Source organism: Canis lupus, chromosome X (genome assembly GCF_048164855.1).
Source record: "Canis lupus baileyi chromosome X, mCanLup2.hap1, whole genome shotgun sequence".
NCBI classification, from domain to species: domain Eukaryota; kingdom Metazoa; phylum Chordata; class Mammalia; order Carnivora; family Canidae; genus Canis; species Canis lupus.
In genome coordinates, this window is record NC_132876.1 from 122,833,964 (window position 1) to 122,855,635 (window position 21,672).

Sequence of the window (21,672 nt, forward strand, 5' to 3'; positions counted from 1 at the left end):
TTACTGGAATCCAGTCCATCAGGAGAGGCATTCTTGTAAAACAATGCAATCACCCTGTCTATCTGGAGGAGACTGAAATGCAGAGAAGGGATTAAGGAGAGATTATCCCAGGGAAGGTTTCCTGGAAGAGGGAGCATGTGAACTAGGATGCAGTGACAAATTAGCTTTCTGTCATGTTTATTTCAAAAGCATATGGGGGGATCCCTGGGTGGCGCAGTGGTTTAGCGCCTGCCTTTGGCCCAGGGCGCAATCCTGGAGACCCGGGATCGAATCCCACATTGGGCTCCAGGTGCATGGAGCCTGCTTCTCCCTCTGCCTATGTCTCTGCCTCTCTCTCTCTCTGTGTGACTATCATAAATAAATAAAGATTAAAAAAAAAAAAGCATATGGGACAGTCTGACTAAGAGGATCAGGAATGGTGAAGGACAGCATGCATGTGAAGGGATCTACATGGTGGGATTATTTGGAAACTCCAGCTGAATGATCCAGGAGTAGGAAACAGCAGAAGCAGAACTTGGTTGCCAGCATGTACGGGGCCCAGGTACATCATGCTGGACATGTTACAAATCCCATGAACGACTTAGGTAGAGGGGAAATATCACTGCACTATTTTTTAAATGTTAAAAGGATCATTTCAGGTCGGGGGGACCATTGAACAGGAGAGTGAGATCACCAAGATGGCAAATCATCCAATTACCTTCGTGGGGAGCAGTTTCCCAAGAAATGGAGGTAGAGCTTTGTGAAAGCTTTGGTGTCTTCTAAGTCGCATCTGGGTCAGAAGTAAGACTGTATGTATAGTTCATCCTGGGACTCGGGGACCAGGCTTTCTAACTCAATGGGATGTCAAAGTGCAGGCTTCGGTTTTGGTTGACTTAGATCAATCACAGTGATCTTGGCCATAGCTTGACCCATCTTTTCCTGACTTTCTTCATCAGAAAAGCTTCTACTTGTAGAAGCTAAAATAATGCCCACCTATGTTCTTGCTATCCACATGTGTCTAACCCTCATCGCATTCAAATCCCCACCAGAAGAGCCCCTAGATTCCCCCTTTTTATCTTAGTGCCACCTTATACCATCACTGCACTCTACCCTCATGACCTCATGTCCCTTGAGCTCCTCCCAAAAGCGTACATCCTAAGGCCATCCCACTGGGAGGTGAGGGCTTCCATGGATCAACTTGGAAGGTTACAACCATTTCATCCAGAACATTCTGCAATGCTGCACCTTTCTTCTCTGAGAAATGTCACCCTATCTACATGCATGGCTTTGAAGTTTCTATGCTTCCATGTCCCAAGTCTGGTGCTTTCTGAAAGTCGGCTGCTATCCCTTCTCAACTATAAAATGTGTTCTGATAAATCTAATAAATTGCTATATTTGGGTCAAAGATTTCGAATGCCTCCCTGTCCATCACCAATGAGTCCATACTTGATGAAATTATTGACATCAGTAGTTTCTTTACCAATCGGGCAACAATTACTGTCTTTCAAACAGTAACTTTAAGTCACTATATGTGAGTTAGGTCAGCCAAAATTGTTAAGTATCAAGAGCAAGGTCTTAAAGTACCTTATTTTCATTGATGGATACTTTTTTTTTTTAAATCATTCTTGGTTAGTTTCTAAAATTGTTCTCTCCCATTTTTTAAGTAAATTCAGGAAAAAGAAACCATAGATTCACAGCAAATGAAGGTCCTGTAGAGTTTCCCATTAGAGGTCTGGATGTATCCAGAAATCCATAATGTCCATCTGCCATGAGCACTTCAACATTCCAGTGAAATCTTTTGTCTTAGTGAAAGCGAGCACTCTAGAAAAATAAACCCTGATCATTTTATATTAATTCCCTAGGGGCAGCTGAGAGTATTTCAATTAGGAATGTTGTATCCTTTCACTGTGGAGTCGACTTGTGGGATGTCTCCCAGTGTAAACACAGTCTAGCCATGTCGTTCACATGTTAAAAAATAAGAATTAGCCCTTGGAGAGTCATTTTACATACTTTATTGTATAATGCAATCATAAATTGGCAGCAAACATCTGAATATAGGAGGTACATAATGGGATCATGGTTTAAGTCATTGCTATAGTCTCAAAATCAGTAAGTTAGCCCCTGGCTAAAATCTGGGTGTTTGGAGACCTGGCTGTCCTATGCAAAGAATCCAACAAGCAGATGTTAAAAGACTGTCATCCTGGGTTTATACTAATGATTGTGGGGTTTCATCTCTAAACGCTTGAAAGAACCATATCATACAACCATTGTGTATGCTGGCTATGGTCCTGGGATGGCTTGTCGTCTACTCTTGCTTGTGGGTTTTGTAATTTGCTATTGATTTGCTCTGTCTGTTCACGTGTGGGGATCCAGAAGTCACCAGAAATTATGTAGTCACTCCTTCGACCGTCATCCCAGAAACCCATTAAATTTTTAATTAAAGAATTACCTCATCTCGGTTTTAACACTCGATACAGGACATTAATTGAAAAGCTACTGTGTGACGATTACTTAGGAATGAGAATTTTTATCCGCTGTGTTGAGGGAAACAATTAGTCTTATGGAGGTTTTTAACCATCCAGTTCACACCTGGAAAAATAATGATCGTGAAGATTCAGGAGTATAGTTTGGTTACCCATCCATGAGAAATTACACACGTTACTTTGGTGACATCTCTGGTACGTGTATGTACATGTGCACACACCCATGCACTCATGTGCTTACGGGGAGAGACATTCCACTCAACAAGTCAAAAATGTGAAACTCCTGTATTAATTCTTTGGAATGGACCGTCATCCAAACTTTCTGCTGCAAACGTCTCCCACTGGTTCCTTTGGAACATGGAACAGTAGGCGGGCGCCCTTGAAAATTGCAAATAAATCAGAACATGATGATAGGTATTATATAATAATATGATTTGCCACACGAGGACCACCTTTCCACGGAGCCTAACAGTTGCTATTCTTGTCAGTCTCCTGCTTCAGGAATATCATGCATGGGAATGTGGAAGTAACCCAACGTTGAGCATCCTCCTCCCCTTGCCTACCATACTCACCACTGCAAGGCATTCACACATGCTTCCGAGACTTCTCCATCAATCAACACACTCCTGTTTCTTTGACGTGATCTCATTGTCTCCTGCTACACCACTCAGCTCAATCACACACATCCTGAATTAAAAAAAAAAAAAGTCTAAACCATAACAGGTCTCAAATGCAAGAAAGGGAAATTCCAAATGCCATCAGAGAAGAAAACCCAACTACAACACTGTCCAGACTGTCGGGGAAGCTTAGGCTTCTCTGCAAAGATTCAATCACTAGAAGGAAATAAGAGCGTACAAAAGTTCTATCAAAGCTACCTTACACAGCATGGTAGGTGTCTGTCTGGAAAGATTTTCATCGAAATAAATGCCAACCTAGAATTCAACACCAAATAAAAATACCCAATGCAGTGTTTGCGGGTGAACCCTCGAGCTTGTGCTACTTATGGCTGCAGCAAAAAAGAATTTCCAGACGAGATATGTCAAGAATGTGACAACCAGGCCTGGAAGTAAACTATGTCGTTGTGTAAGAAGCAACGTGAGCCACGAACCAACAACGACAGTCCTCAAAATAACTTTAATTTCTCGGAATACACAAAGCAGCTGCGTTTAACGTATCAGGAAATAATGCATGGAATGTGAGTGCTGAAATAGCACATTTCAGGACTTTTTCAGGAGGAAGTTGGAGATAGTGATTAACCATTTATGTTTTTTACGCACACATTAAAATTGCAGGATTCATCAAAACTGAAGAATGCAAAATAAACGTAAAATTACAAGCTGATCGTAGGGAAAGTAATGAAAGTTTCATCAATTTGAGATGTAGCCACAAAAGGGAGAAGGGTAAAACAGAAAATTTGATAGAAAAACAAACATCACATCATATAAAAAATGACAAAATTAATATTACTCATAAAATCAGTAAAACACAGAAGAAATAGACTAATCTCAGCAATTTAAATGAAGTAAATACACGTGAGTCGGTCTTGTGTAAATAGGATGCATGCAGAGTGACAAATTCACGTTGAGTGACAACAGTACCATCCAGCAATCACGCATATGCCTATGAGCAGTGACACGGACTCACACGGGCACGAGTCATACCCGACAGATTCATGAAAATGTCTCGAGACACACGGGGACAGATTTGCCATAAGGATGAGGGGTCGTTCATGGAACCATTTTTAATACAAAAATATCAAGTGAAAATTTAATGCATAAAATCTGTTCATGCTAGATGGGGTCTACTGGAATTGCATCATCCTTGTTCTATTTTCTGTAAGTCTAACCATTTTTAAATATAAAAAAAATTATATTCTACGAGCATGCGAAACTTGCACAATGGATGATGAATGAAATCCAGAAGGATGTGATATTTTGAGACCTTAGGAATTCAAATAAGCTGCAGTCACAGAAAAGATTCAAAATAGGGTCCTACTGCCCCACAACAAAAATATTTGGAAGACCACAATTTGAGCCAAAATCTCTCTTGCTTCCAAGTTGACCTGTGGAAATCTGGTAAACATCCAGCGGTTGGGATAGACACAGAGATTGAAGAATAATTGTGACTTTCAATACCTCAGCTACTTCTGGGTGCTGAGGACACCTCCTTATATGTAACGTCTGGGAGAAAGAATTGAGACTTTATTGAGTTTTTTTTTTTAATGCACAAATTATTGAAATAACGTTAAACATGGGCCTGATTCTTGATAGACGTTCTCCATAAATGTCATTTGAATCCAACTGGAGTGTCACCCGCCATCGAACCTTCTATGGAAACCAGGAGAACTCATTGCAATAATGAGCACACGTCAATCCAAACTGTGTAGCAAGTGTGGTGTATGTTTGAGCCCACGTCATCTACTCCGCATATCTTCTACGGACGATGGCACGTCCCTTTATCGTGTCATAACCTGTAGGGTGGCACTGCTATTCTAGTCTTACCCATGGTGACGGAAACACTCTATCTGCTAGAGGACCTGTAACACGTGATCCCATCGGGTTGACCCTGTGGACACCCAATGAGGTTCCCCAACTGCCTTTCTATCTGAGTCCTTCTTGGCGCTACTCTCTCGAGCGTGGGTTTCCAAGGACAGTAGGTCATCCTGCAGTTGAGGACCTCACGAGCGGAAACGCAAAACCACCGACTCATTCTATGTAAAACCCTTACAACCACTGAAGAATGTGCCATCACAGAACAACGTAATTATAATTCAAAAGAACATAAACGGCCAAGGTGATATCAGGTGTCAGAAATTCAGTATGATATGCTTTAAACGACAGTAAAACACCAACAAAATGCCAAATGATCTAAAAAGCAGAATTTTATTATGAAGAAATGATATATTACTGGAATTTTAGTATTTTTTTTTTATTATTGAGTTATAACTAATAGCCAATACAGTGCACCGATCTTAAGGGAATAGCGTAATGAATCAGATTTACTAATTGCACAGATGGACAGTTAATTTGGGGCACTATTATGAAAATTGCAGAGCCTTTCTTTTTTTCACATTTGGGTGAATCAGATTCCACAATATATGCGTATATAAAATGTGTTCCAGCTCTTAATCTTGAGTTTGAATCCTCTTGGGGCCTGAAAGGCATCTTTCAGTGATGTTTAAAAATTTTGTAATTCTTCTTAAGCCACCTTTACATAAATACTAGCTTCTTTATGGGAAGCCAAATCCCATAACGCTTATTACTGAAGAGAATTGCATTCGCTTTTGAGTTTCGTGGAGCCACAAACAGAAACGAAATTCCAAATAAGAATCTGATGGAAATGAAAAGCCTCGGGGAAAATAGCTCTGGAATGAGACTATCCATGAAGGTTTTCCTCTTGCAACTTTCCAACAGTGAGAAAAATAATTATAAAGCCTAGTCTAAGGCTGTCTTATTGTTTTGGGAGTTGTGGTTTTGACCGGAAGACGAGCTGGGTTTTATTTTTTACTTTTTATTTTTGCATAAGCTGAAAGGCCAGGAGAGCTGATTTCCAGAGTGAGACTCGGTCTGTATAAAGGCTGGAAGTCAAATGAGTCCCTAGAGTGGATGGTGTTGACCCATTTCAGTAATGGCAACCAACAAAATCCTCCACCGTACATCGTTCATCTAAATGCACCAGCACCTGGTCATTGGGACACACAGGCGCTGCGTGCTGGGTCTTTCATTTAAAAACAAGTTCTCTTATCAACGTCCCTCAGTGCCTGTCCTCTAGCTGCCCCAACAGATACAGATATGGTCTCTGGGGAAACCATCTAAAATGAACTTCCTTCTGTAGGCCTTGAACACATGGAAACAGGTGTCTAAAACCAGTATCTCTGGAGAAGTTGAGAAATAAGTGACAGTCCAACTGTCTGGAGAAGTTCCATGTTAGGATCCCGTCACGTTTTAAGATCAATGGCATCGTCCCCTTTAATATGATATTTGGGGTCAATGTGCTGAGCCAGCACATCAAGGACTTCGATTCAAAACCATAGTACACCATCCAATATGCGTTCATTTTCATGAAACTTGTCACTATGTGGGTGATGATCAAGGACACAGGTAGTGTGGAAGTCCCCGTATTGTACAATTAGGACTGATTAGTTATGCTTTTTGGAGTAAAAATTGCATTACTGAGTGTATCATTATCTGCGTTAGGAGTAACTCTCAAACCTGATGCAATTTAGAAACAGCGGTATTGTGTGAATGTCTTCAGGAATTTGGAAAGTTATTGCTTGCTCGATTTCCTTTCCCATGTGAGTGAGGTTACGCACCCCATGCCACCTCTCGACCTCCCTGACCTCCCTGCCTCCTCTTTCCTTGAGGCTTTACAATTATTGGGAAAAATCGGAACTAAGAAGACATGCTCACACAGGCATGGACCTTAGAGCTTGTCTGACCTGGGTTAGAATCAACCCATTTTAAGCTTTAATTTTCCTTAGAAAATTATATTATTCTTCTTTCTTCTCCTCCTCCTCCTCCTCCTCCTCCTCCTCCTCCTCCTCCTCCTTCTCCTCCTCCTACTCCTGGGTTAGAATCAACCCATTGTAAGCTTTAATTTTCCCTAGAAAATTATATTCTTCTTCTTCTTCTCCTTCTCCTTCTCCTTCTTCTTCTTCTTCTTCTTCTTCTTCTTCTTCTTCTTCTTCTTCTTCTTCTTCTTTTCTTCTTCTTCTTCTTCTTCTTCTTCTTCTTCTTCTTCTTCTTCTTCTTCTTCTTCTTCTTCTTCTTCTTCTTCTTCTTCTTCTTCTTCTTCTTCTTCTCCTTCTTCTTCTTCTTCTCCTTCTTCTTCTTCTTTCTTCTTCTTCTCCTTCTCCTTCTTCTTTTCTTCTTCTTCTTCTTCTTCTTCTTCTTCTTCTTCTTCTTCTTCTTCTTCTATTATTATTATTTCCAGATGCTGGAAATAATCACCATGTTCAACCCCTGGAAGGAATCGGGAGGCAAGTGCTCCTGACTTGCCTTTCCTAAAGGCTGGCATGCATGTCCCATGATTATTGCATGTCCTCATCTTTTCTTGTGATGATGGCTTTTTTTATAATAACGGTCACTCTGGTTACATAAAGTAAAACTTACTATTTTTGTGGTGGGGTCAAGGGACTTTTGATGAAAACACACAGTTATTAGACTGACAACATAACTAGGTTGTAATTCCTCAGGCTGTAATTTTCATCCTGTTCTACTTTGTGGCCAACGCCTTGCCCCAGCTCAGCCCAAGGACCTGCTAGACTGTTTCTGCCCCATGATGTCTTTTTCCAGAATGTTCTATAAACAGATCAAATATTATGCAAGGTGTTGGGACTGGCTTCTTGCACTCGGGTCACACACTTGAGGTCTTTTCCAGAATGTTCTGTGAATGGATCAAATCGTATGCAGGGTATGGGGACTGGCTTCTTGCAGTTGGGGTCACACATCTAAGGTCTTTTCCAGAAGGTTCTATGAATTGATCCCACAGAACCCATGGTGTTGAGACTGGCTTCTTGCACTTAGATGAACACATGTGAGGCTTATTCAGGCTCTTCCACGTGTGAGAACTTAAGTCCTTTTTGATTGTTGAGCTGTGTTCCCTTTTGTACATGGGCTATAGTCTGCTTGCCCATCATCCACTGAAGGACATCTGGGTTGTTTCTATCAGTTTGGTGATTACAAACTAAGACATGATAAACACTCCTCGTAGATAGGTTTGTGAATGAACATAATTTTTGTTTTATTTCCCTTAGGCAAATTCTTAGGAGGAGATTCTGGTCCATATGGTAATTGGACGTTTAGTTTTATGAGAAGTCCACAAACTATTTTCCAGAGTGACTGACTGCACCATTCTGCGTTCCCACCATCCATGCATAAGAATTCCTTGTTACTCCTCATACTCCCTACCCTTACTATTATCAGGGTTTTGGCTATTTTTATTGATTCTATTTTAGATATTCTCACCAGAAGGTAGTAGCATTTCCCTATAGTTACACTTTTAAATCACGGTTCTGTCATAACTAACGAGGTGGAGTATCTTTTCAAGCAGTTATTGGCTGAGTATTCTCTTTTGTGGAATATCTAAGTTTACACCCAATGTTTTAAGATTGCTTATTTGGTGTTTTGGGTTTTTTGTTTTTGTTTGTTTGTTTGTTTTTTGCTTATAACTGAGTTTTAAAAATAGACATTTTCAAAAGGGGGGGTCACCTAGGTGGCTCAATCAGTGAAGAGTCTGCCTTTGGCTCAGGTCATGATTCAGGGTCCTGGGGTCGAGTCCCATGTTGGGCTCCCTGCTCCATGGGGAATCTGATTCTTTCTCCCTCTGCCTGTCCCCCTGGCTCGTTTTCTCTCGCTCTCTCTCAAATAAATAAAATCTTTTTTAAAAAATAAAAATAGACTTTTTCACCTTAAAATAATTTAAGGTTCACACAGTGTTCATCATATACCTTGTAGAGTCAACATATATCCCTCTTCCAGTGCTCTCCATTATTATTGTTATCTGACTAATTACCTATGGTATGTTTGTCAAAATGGATGTGGGTATATCATGATTGAACTCAGAAGATTTTCAGATGCCATTAGTTTTTCTAATTACCCACCCCCTGCCCCAGTTCTTGAATCCCATCCAGGATATTGCATTGCATTTATTTGTCACATGTCCACATCCCCTCTCTCTCTCTGTGTGGCCATTGATCCATCTCTCCTGCTCTCTTCAAGACCTCCACGACTTTGACTATGGGCCAGGTATCAGTAATCTGTGTCAGCAGGAGAACCAGATGTTATCTTATATGTAATTCCCCATAAAACCAGCACTGAAGGAAGAAAAACAACTTTTAGAAGGAACTGACAGTTATGCTCGTTTGTCTCTATAGGACCTGTGCAGCATTCCATGCATACTAGCTGCTCAGAACACCTTGAATGAATGAATGAATGGATGAGTGAATGAATGAATCTACCAACCAATGAATGATTAGCGTGTTGCCTAAAATATTACAAATGGATGAAAATTATAGCCAGTAGGACTCACAATGTTGTCTATAATCACTTCATTTAAATATTTTGTGATGTTTCTTCTTTCCTGGTTTTATTTGCAGGATGGGCTCATCTCTGGTGGGTGGAGATCTTCCATTCTCCCATCTTTTCTTGTTGACGTTCCATGTTTTGATGTACAGGAGCTAAAAATTGCATGGAACTCACTGAAGGGTCTCTTAACTTAATTAGGCTAAATGCACCTCTTTACAGCAAGATTCAACTTCCACCCGCAAGTGGTTTTTTCCTGTGTGTGTGTGTTTTTGCTGTGTCGTCACACGTGGGGGGAACGTGTCTTCCCAAAACCTTGCCTTGCTCTCTCTCCTTTGGCGCCGTCTTCGAGCATGAGCCCTTTCTGGAATCGACATCCATCATCAAACATCTGTCTGGAAAGAATGCCCACCTATCTTCCCCTTCCCCATTGCATATTAAATGGAAAAGAAATACCTACCGTGCACGTATTGGTTTGGACCAGGAACAGTGAACAAAGTGTGGTTTCAGCACATCTGGTAGGAACGTTAATTATGCATAATTGACTCTCTCCAGGCATCAGCAGCTGCAGGTGTAGTTAAAACAAAGCAAAGCCCTTGAGGGGGTCGCAGGAAGATGCCAGATTTTAAGGAAGACTTGCCATGTCCCTCAGAGCAACCTCAGGCCGGTGTGTCCTCAGCACTCAAATCAACATCGCCACCTGCTGGCCGCCCTGTGGAACTCCGTGCGCCCTGGAGGTGGACCCGGGGACACTTTGCACCTGTTCCTTGGTCATCAGCACACATACATCCATCACTGTGCCGATTAGCGTGCACGCTGTGCTTTGATGAAGTCTTCCGTACAATTCATGCATTAAAATAGTTATGCTTTGTGAATGTATAAATACATATTTATACATCAATATAAATACAAACTATATATGTACACACATACATAATAGTTGTGCATGCCAAAGGCATCATGCATGACAACCCAACCTTCCTGGCCAGGATGCATAGAACGCATACCACACCGGCTCTCAGATGTTCCTGTACACTAGAATCAGCAGGAAATCTTTAAAATACCATGTGTTCATTATGGCATTTCAAAGCCATTAAATAAAAGCCTCTGGGGACAGCATGTGGGCCTCTGTATTTTTAAAAATATTTTCTTTTTTAAGATTGTATTTATTTGAGAGAGAGAGCACAAGCCAGAGGAGCAGCACAGGGAAAGGAAGACGCAGACTGAGGGAGTGTGATGTGGGGCTTGATCCCAGGACCTTGAAAACATGGCCTGAGCTGAAGGTAGCGACCCAACCGACTGAGCTACCCAGGTGTCCCAGCCTCTAGAGTTTTAAACACGCCCTGATGCCAGTTAGCAGCTACATTTACAGACCCCACACAATGTATCCCTATTGCATGGTTTCACTGAGAACATGTGAATGTTGGAACTGTGAGTTACATGGTCAGGCGTCATGTCACAATGTTGCCATTGAAAGGAAGGGTGGATACCTCACTGAGGCAGCAGCTCCCATAAAAACACTTCTAGTACCTTCCATGAGTGACAGCTGCTTGGTTCGAGGCCAATCCAGGCTCAGGTTGGTTCCTGTTCCCCTCCTCTTAAGGGGGTATTGGCTGCGTGTTCTTGCAGGGATTTGACGATTTAAAGTTCTGCTAATGTCTCTTCCCTGGAAAGTAATTGTGGCAAAGCAAGCCGGCAAAGATGAAAGTTAGCTTGTGTCATTGCATCTTAATTGGGACACTTCAAAGCGCCTCCTTCCTTGACAATAGCCGTACATTAAGACATGAACATCAGGCCATTAATAATTTTCTGCATTATAGCAAATTCTCTAAATAAACCATACTCATTGAACCAACTCCACTTCATTAAAAAAAAACACAAATTGCTCATTGAGCATCACAAGGCACCGTGACTTTCTCCCTGAACACTTGCAGTAGAACAAAGTTCACAGCTAAAAATGAACATAAAATGACCTGATTTTGTTTGTGAAATGTAGAGATTAGAAAAGAAAGGAAAGGGGAAAAAATTAAGCAAAGTATCCAACAGCTACTTACTAGTACAGGAATTGTTAAAAGTCACCTCTCAGACTGCCTCATGTGGATATAAACAAAGGATGGGAAATTAGAGGCATTTTTGCCCGATTCTCCTGGGCCCTGGGGGATCATGAACAATTCTTATCCTGCTTGATGCCCAGATTTTCCAAACACAAAGCGATACCAATCCGTAGGAATCTGTGAGCAAGTTAAATGGATTAATAAATATGCAACGTGCCTTAAAATCTGTAATGTGTTACACATCAAATGGAACAGTCGGTCCTCTGAATTATTATGTCAGGCCGACAGGAGGATGGGGTTTATTCATGCACAATCTGAAATAAGTGCTTGTCAAGGATATGATACACCCAACAAACAAGGGTAGTAAAATATGAACAAGAAGTAGTTTCCTCCCTTAAAGAATATACTATCTCTTAAATGCATACACCCATTGCAAAAAAAAAAAAAAAAAAAGGTAAATCCAAGACTGTGTCCTGGGCACAGGGTAAGATAGTGTGAGACTGACATGTTACTATAACAAGTTGCAATTCCATTTTTGCGCCTCTGCAAGATTTTATAATATGTGCAATATGTTCATTGATCATTGTTTCCTCTCTGACAAACACTTCTCATTGCAATCCCCTGAAAGCTTCTTTTTTTTTTCCTGAAAGCTTCTGCAAGATTATATAATATGTGCAAGAAGCTCATTGATACTGTTTCCTATCTGAGCACTTCTCATCGCAAACTCCTGAAAGCCTCTGCAAGACTTTATAATACGTGTAATAAGTTCATTGATATTATTTCCTACCTGAACACTTGTCATCGCAAACTCCTGAAATTATTTTATAGGTCTACAAATCTGCTTTTTCTCCTGCAGATACCATAGGACTGTATCTGTCCTCTCCTGAGCTCAGACTTTTGCTAACTGCTCACAATCCGCTAGCAGGCTGCATGCGTGTGGTGTAAATCACAGCAAAGCAGATCTCCAAAGTGAAGAGCTTACCTCCGATTTCTGTAGTATTATATATTTCAAATGTCTCTCTTTATCACCAGACATTGGAGAAAGGGGGAATAGGAGGGGGATGAGAACATTCTCATCCTCAGGGAGCTTTGCCAGGGACAGGGATGCTCTTCGTTTCCCTCCCGGTGGGGCCTGAGTGATGCAGGTATTTCTAGCAAACACCGCACGACGGTCAGCTTTGCATTGAGGTGTCCCCAAACTCAGTGTCCTAATTTCAAATTGACTAGGGTGGGGGCATTTTGAAAAGTGCGTTTTCCCCACTATTCACGATGCTGGAAATTGATGCATCATCCGTTCATTTATTATTTGGGTCTCTCTCTCGTTCTTCTTTCAGAGGTCTGGCTCTTTGCATTGTGAGGTCTTCAAGTTGCGTCATACATCTCGATTTTCTTTTGCTGACCAGGTGTTCAATAAATCTCCGGTAAATAAATGATAAGAGGAAGAAAGAGGGAATAAACGAATAGGAGACTATCTGAGACATTAAATGGAATGAATTTGTTGGAAGTTCCTTAGCTTTTTTTCTCTAGATACATAACCGATTGATGCACAATTCCTGCTTTCAGAGATACTGTTATGGATGGAAGATGAAATTTGACCAATCCTTACCAACGGATATTTAAATTTTTTTTTTTTAAATAAAACAACATTCAGGATCCCTGGGTGGCGCAACGGTTCGGCGCCTGCCTTTGGCCCAGGGCGCGATCCTGGAGACCCGGGATCGAATCCCACGTCAGGCTCCTGGTGCATGGAGCCTGCTTCTCCCTCTGCCTATGTCTCTGCCGCTCTCTCTGTGTGTGACTATCATAAATAAATAAAAATAAAAAAAATAAAAAAATAAAAAAACAACATTCTTCTTGTCCTCCTTAACCTTGGATATAAAGATTATGCTTTTTCATAAAGGGCTTGAAATACAAGTTATAGCTCGTTTCTACTGGTAGGGGGAAAAGATTTCCAACGCAGCCCCGTTGTACATGCAGACCGATGATAAAGTATCGCTCCGAGGCATCCTTCCCTTTCCCTGGAACAACCTGAAACACAGGACTCTCAAGTCAAAGGGACTTTCGAAAAATATAAAGCTCGGGTCTTGCATTTCCAGCGACTCACAGTTGAGTTATTAAACTCTGGGCAGTGAACTACCATGCGGTAGATTGAAATCATTTACATGAGTGTTGCTCAGTCTCTGGTGGAAGGTACGGAACCTCCGTGTGCATCATTATAAAGGCAGCCAGATCCCATCTCTCCTTCACAGAAAACCCGAGGCATGGCCCGTAACCCAAATATGGGTATTGTGAGCACGCACATCAGGAATTGATCTGGAGGTGCTTTAAGCTTCTTAGCTAGCCTCTTTTATCTAATGGAGGGTAGGGAGTGCTGGAAAATAAGAGCTTTTTTCACCGAACAGTTGGCCTTTGAGGACTTTTACTTGGAACGTGGTCTCTGTATTGGTTTTTTGGTTGTAATTAACTTCTAAAAATTTTTATTCAGATTTTTATTGGCTATGTGTAGCATATAACATTATGTAAGTTTAAGGAGTACAGCATGTTAATTTGGCGCAGATATATACATACATATATGGTTGCCATTGTAAGGAAAATGCCGTGCAAGTCCCTTAAAAAAGAAAAAAAATGATTAGATCTACCATATGATCCAGCAGTTCCTCTTCTGAGTCTTATATGTACCCAAAGAAAATGGAAATAGGATAGCAAAGAGAGAGAACCGCTCTTGCGTTTATTGTTCTTTGGGGTTTCTCTATGCTAATATATCAATGTCCTGTATTCGAAAACCACCAAGAAGGCACATGCAGGTGAAAAAGGAGTTTGTTTTAATAATGCAGCAATAATGCAAGCAACGTCAGCTTGCAAGTAGTAAGCTGAAGGCAACCTCCCAGATCCTAATGCCCAGAATCTCACGATAAGTTGTGGCAAAAGGGACGTTGCTGATATGATGAAATGTCTTGCAATTGGGAAAGTATCCTGGATCATCTCGGTAAAAGCCCAATGTCATCTCAGGGCTCCATATTTGAGGGAGGCAAGTAGGAGTTTGCAAAGACACAGAAGTGAAGGAGAAGGGACAGTGGGCAGAGAGATTGGAAGCTTGGAAGATGGAAGGGCTGTAGCCACCAGCCCGGGGACACCTGGAGCCCCAGAAGCTGGAAGAGGCAGGAAGGACCCTCCCCTGGAGCTTCTGGAGGAAGCTCAGCCCTGCCCCACCTGGAGCTCAGAATTGCCAGATCAATTTCTATTGTTTAATGAATGTAGCAACACAGTAATTTTTAAAAAGCAGCTGCATGAAACTTTTATACGCTGTGGAAAGCTGTTCTGGTCACATCTCAGGTAGGCTGGCAAAATTTCTTGCATTTACTGTTTTTAAAATTTTTATTCATTTAAAAAATGTAAGTACAACAGACACACAGTGTGATAGTAGTTTCAGGTGTAGGATATGAGGATTCGACAAATCCGTAACATTACTAGATTCATTGTTTTGCTCTCTCATTTGTTTTTTTTTTTTTTTTGGTTTGTTTGTTTGTTTTATGATAGTCACACCGAGAGAGAGAGAGAGAGAGAGAGAGAGAGAGAGAGAGGCAGACACACAGGCAGAGGGAGAAGCAGGCTCCATGCACCGGGAGCCCGACGTGGGATTTGATCCCGGTTCTCCAGGATCGCGCCCTGGTCCAAAGGCAGGCGCTAAACCACTGCGCCACCCAGGGATCCCTGCTCTCTCATTTGTGATAAAATGCACACAACATCACATTGACCATTCTAGCCATTTTTATGTGTATATATATATATATATATATATATATATATATACACACTGTTCTACTGGGTATGTTTCCAAGGTCCATCCATGCCATGTCACACCCACTAGGATGGTTCTACTCAGGAGGGAAGGAAGGAAGGAAGGAAGGAAGGAAGGAAGGAAGGAAGGAAGGAAGGACAAAGGGAGAAACAAATGTAGGCAAGGATATGAGAGATTGGAAATTGTCTCCTTCCTGATGGGAATGTAAATGGCATAGCCATTGTTGGAAAACAATCTCACCATTCCTTATCAAAAAGAAAGAAAATTGCCAGTAAATTTCCCCCACCTTCTTACTAATTTCTCCTGGGGACACTTCTCAACAAATCTCGGTACCAAGAACCTTTCCTTCTGGATAAGCTTGTAGGGAACTCAATCAGGTGAAATGACAATGCATCTATTGAGTCCTGCAGAAAAATCCCCTGGCTCGTCACCAGCAATTTCCAGTGAAATGGGTAGCTACGCACTTCTAATCACATGGAGGTTTCAAAGATGAAAACAAAATAATAGGCCATTTTTGGTTCCTGTCATGTAGACTTCTCAAAAGCAAGTTACGTTAGGTCACTGTCAAGTGGGGAAATTCTCACCAGAACATCACAATTATGAAGCATGCAGTTTACCTCACTGGTGTAGCTAAGTCCGCCTTCATTTCGCCATTTTCTCTTTTTTTAAAAAAGATTTTATTTAATTATTTGAGATAGAGCGAGCGCGCGAGCAGAGCGAGAGGGAGAAGCAGACTCCCCAATGACCAGGGAACCCGATGCTGGACTTGATCCCAGGACCCGGATATTATGACCTGATCTGAAGGCAGACGCGTAACTAGCTGAACCACCCCCTGCACCCCTGATTTTTCAATTTTCTTGATAAAACATTTCTGCTGACGTGCTGCACTTTGTCTTCCTGGTATGAATGAGCATCCTTCTAAATGGGCACCTGTTTGCCACCAGTTCTTTTTAAAGCTCTTCTTACACATCTCATGACATGGAATGCTTTGGGGGGAAAAATAAGAAACAGTATTAAATGAGCAGAACACACAGTTGCAAGTCCCATATGATCCCAAATGTTTCCATGATTTCCCTCCATACATAGAAGGTGTAAAGACTCCATCGCAACATTATTTGAGTGTGGTAGGTTCATGGGTGTTTTGTTTCTTCTTGAAAATCTGCTCTCTCCTTTAGATATCCAGATTAAGAACACCAATGGTTGGCTTTGGATCTAAGCTCCCTGTGGGTGAGGAATATTCCTGTTTCCTGGAAAAGCTAATCCAGGAAGACTGCATTATTTGTATCTTCATCAGAGTCCCGTCTGTGTCACAAGTCTTCATCAACATACCCGGGCTTCTTCCGACGTTGGCACCGCATGGGAAAGCAGACACGGTTATTGGCAGAGAAGGATGCTGGAATTGGAAGGTACCTGGGAATATTAACCCTGGGGAAATTTTGGTAATAACCAGACATTCTTCCAACATGGAGCAAAGAAGAAAAATCTGAAACAAAAACTGCCCTCAATTGCGTAAAGGAATGTACCATGGATGAGCCCTCAGATACCCCGAGTGATGGCTCTCGAGAGAACACACGGGTGTAACGAGAGGTTGTGGCTTTTTGTCAAGTTTGGAGGAGTCATCTGTGTGCCTGGAAATTCAGTTCAAAAATGTGGAAATGCGCACCAAGGTAGTTTTAAAAACAGACTGCCTTTAATTAATGCTCTTGAGATGAATGTGCCTTTCTTTGCACTAATTCCCTCATCGTAAAATTGGACGGTAGCGACCTGTCTTTTAGATTCAAGACGCCACTTTCTGTTTATGCGAATAAACAGGCACAAATCAAGGACAGACGAAATCCGGGACTGCAAAGGGGTAGGAGGGCTGGGAAAGATTTCCCGTGCCTTTGAGATGTTCTGGGACTCCTTGGGAATGTGCCCGTCCCAGAGCTCACTAGCAACATCATTAACCGAACCACTAATTAAAGCTAGGAGAATCAGGCTCCTATTACGAGATCAGCATTTTTCAAAGAAGCCTTCCAGCTGGTTTAAACAGAAATGGATTCATTAATGGGAAGCCCTTAATTAATTAGAATTTGTAAGAGCTTTAGAGATTGATATGGATATTTCAGAACCAGACATGACATGGGCAAGAGAAACATCCAAGCAGACCCCAACGCTGTCCCCATGAAAACCCCATCGCAAGAGACGGAAGGCAGGACTGGAATATATATGTAGATATCCATATATATCATATGATATTGATGATCTGATATGTGCATATAGCGATGGATTAGAAACAAGCCATTTCAGCATATGGGTATTCCAATCCATATGATGAAATGATACCATATAATTACATCATGTATGCATCATATCCCATCACATATGTCATATATGTCCTATCATTACACCATATATCATATATGCCGTATCATTACCTTGTATATCATAAGTCTCATAGTATCATGTGCCACGTGATACATGGATCATATATTATCATATATATCATATGCCATGTGTCATGCCATCGTCACATATGCCATACCCTCACATTGTATATCATACGTCTCCTATCATGTATCATACATCATGTCATACATCATATATTGTATCATGTATTGCACATATCACATGCCATATGTCATATCATCACATCATATCATGTGTCATGTCATATATCACAGCATGTCATACAATAATCATCACATCATATCATGTGTCATATGATCTATTTCACAGAGCATGTCATACCATACACCCATCATATCATCACAGCATATCACGTCATACATCACATATCATGTCAATATGTCATATTACACCATACATCTGTCATATCATCACATCATATTTGTCATCAACACATCATATATCATATATATATATATATATCATCATCATATGGATTGGAAATTCAGTTCACGAATTATGGAAACGTGCTCCAAATTAGGTTTCAAAAGCAGACTGCCTTTCATTAATCCCCTTGAGATAGATAACGTCATGTGATATATATATATAATATGTCATATCATCATATCCGGTATCACCAGATATGTCCCCCTCACGTTCTAGGTAAGTACAAGGGCTGAGTTCCTTGGTCCATCTTTCATGTGTCTACCTTGTGCAGCTGTCTGGCATAAGTTATCCCCACCCAGGACCCAAACCCCAGTGACGATTGTGCCAATCCTGGCACGCAGCCTAACTCCAAGGACCAGGGTGGTGTTGAAAGATCCAGTATTTCATAAAACAGTTGCTATTGGCAAATCCAACTATGCATCAGTGAAAAAAAAAAACAGCAAAACAAAGTTAATGTCACTTGAATCCTTTAAATATTAATAGTGTATATTTATTCCAGCTCTTCTGTGAGGGGAATATATGGAATCCTGTTAATAAGCAGTAAATGTTCGTGGAGGTGTGTAATGATTCCTACAGGCGCATTGTGAAATAACACTGAAGATTATAGCCTTGTGTATTTTTAAAGGATGAGCGTGCTGATACGAGCCATAATATCAAATAGCATTTGCCCGTCAAAATTCTACTCACATGTAATTTAAAATGGGAAGATAATTTCCACTGAGGGGGAAAAAAATCAATAAAGGAATCTTCAGCGATTTGAAAAGATTAAGAGTTTATCAAAAGTACAACAGTGGCTGCATTTTAAAAAATAACGGGCTTGTGAATCCCAACAAGGAGGGTTGACTGGCAAGAATGAACAATTCTTGGGAGAAACAATCTTTTGTACTGATAAAAATCAGACTCCAGAACAAGGAATGTTACAAATATATGCAATAGACTTAAAATAATTATTACAAGTCTAGGCTCAAAATATTCATGAATTCTTTCAATGCAACAAATACTAACCAGATGCTCACTGCCATTGCAGTAAGAATGGGTGAGAATGGGTGTAAGAATGGGTGTATCTGTGAACCGCATGGGTTGTGAAGAAAATCATGGCCGAGCGGCAAGATCTTCCACGGTGGTGGAGAATTTTAAAGATTGTTGCAGTTTACTTTGGCTTTTTTAGCGAGGTTTTTACAGAAGACTGTGAAGTTCATCAGTTAGCCGACCAAATGACATTAATTGATCTTTCATTATGCCCCATCAATCTCTGAGACTGTTGAATAAGGACTGCACTTGGTCAGCAAAGATTTCCTACAGGCGGGGAGTCAGTCTTGAAGGGATTTGTCAACCCAATGATGCAGGTTTCTCTTGGGTTCCATTACTTGCTTCCTCCTTCCATTCTGTTGGTCCATGATTGCAACAAGAGTGATTGTGAGTGGCTCGGATTGTCGTCCCTGAAATCCAAGATTGGATGTTTCCATCTGGAGAGAAGATGACTAGGCAAGTTGCTCCTCCCAGGAAGTAAGAGGACACATTCCCTTCTGGTGGCTGAAGGGAGTGAGGGATGAAGACCAAATTAACACCTCTCCTGAGCTGCACCTGGCCATGTCTGGGATGTTCATCCTTCCTCCTCTGGATGGAGCCTGCATGCATAAAGGGGGACTGCCATCATTGAAACAAGATGGCGCTGATGTTTATTGGCGTTTGTGGTTCAACACAGCTCACAAAAACGGGACATGTATCTACCAGGTATTGGACATTGGTCATTCTGGAATTACCGTAAAGAGGAAAAAAAAAATCTGAGCTCTGTTGGTTCTTGACATGTTGCATCTCCCATAGAAATACAAGCTTTCACATTAAGCGCTTGACATCAGTCAATGCTTTGGGAGATACTTGGAGCTTCCACTTAATAGTTTGAATATTCTGAAAAATAAGCAAGAAGCGATCTTACTATTCAACAAAGTGATAAAGACTTCATGGCTTCTTAATATAGAGGCATGTGACAGTAGTTAGAAATAAATAACACGCATTCACCCACACAGATGTACCCATACACATGCATGATAGATAAACATGGGTCTCAACAAGAATATACCTTGAAAACGATGTTCAGAGAAAAAAGTTACTTACATAATCCTATGTTTGGGCTGACACTTCTTGTGGAAAATCTTTAAAAATACATGGATATAAATATACATATACATGCATATTTATAAATCATAGAAAATAGTATATAATTAGATGTGTATATAAGGTTTGAGTTTAAATATTATTGTAGAGGGGCACCTGGGTGGCTCAGTTGGTGAAGTGTCTGCCTTTGGCTCAGATCATGATCTCAGGGTCTGGGATCGATTCCCTGCATTGGGCTTCTCATTCAGTGAGGAGTCTGCTTCTCCCTTTCCCTCCGCCTCTTCCCCCTGCTTGTGTTCATTCTCCCTCTCTCTCAAATAAATAAATAAATAAATAAATTAATTAATTAATTAAATCTTTAAATAAAAGCATAAATATTATTGTAGAATAATTTAGAATTGGAAATGAGTATGTTTTCCAATGCCCAGAAGATTCAGATACATGTCCCATATCTGAGAAGAAGAAACAGGGGACCAGATACCTGAGCTCCATCCATGTGATCAACATAACTGATAGAAAAAAATATACCTTTTCAGGGCACATGTGTGGCTCACTAGTGTCCAGCTCTTGATCTCAGTTCAGATCTTTACCTCAAGTTGTGGATTCGGGCTTAGGGTTAGTGTGAAGCCTGCTTAAAAAATATATACATATACACATATTTTAAAATATTATTATAAAAATATATATACACATCTTTCTTTAAAAATATATATGTGTAGATACACATATATCTATACCTTTCTTGCATAAAGCCAGGAGGAATTTATATACCTTTCTTGCAAAAAGCCAATGAGAATTCAGGGTTTGTTGTATAAATACAAGTTGCTCTTCACTCCAGCTAATGCAGTGCTTTTTTCTGTATGTTTCAAAAATGCACTAATGTAGTAACATCTGGGTCCTTCTGTACTTATTTCATTAACATTAAGTAAATTCCCCCAAATTAAGCTACCACTAAATTCTACGTTAAAAGCGTAAATCTATTCTAAAGCAAAATATACGTGTTTTTTTTTTCTTTCTGAATTATTTGGGCGGATAATTGTGTTCTGCCGATAACCACATGGCCTATGGGCATGCCTAAATCAGTATTAATTCTTGAAACCTCAACTCTGTTTGCAGTGTTGGGCATGCCTTTGTTGATTCACCATTGTAAACAGGCTACACATCTTAATTGGGGAAAACAAGGTTCAATATATCTGGGGACTCTTTGCTAAATCTTGAAGAATGGATTTAGAAACAAAAATCAAGAATTTCTGTAGGCCCAGCTTTTGGATCTCCAATACCCGGGTCAATGAATTTATCCAATGAGGTTGCATTTTGTTTAGTCTCCCGTAAATCTTCCGACGGTGTAACACCGCCCTCTGAATTAGAAGCCAATTTTGGGGTGA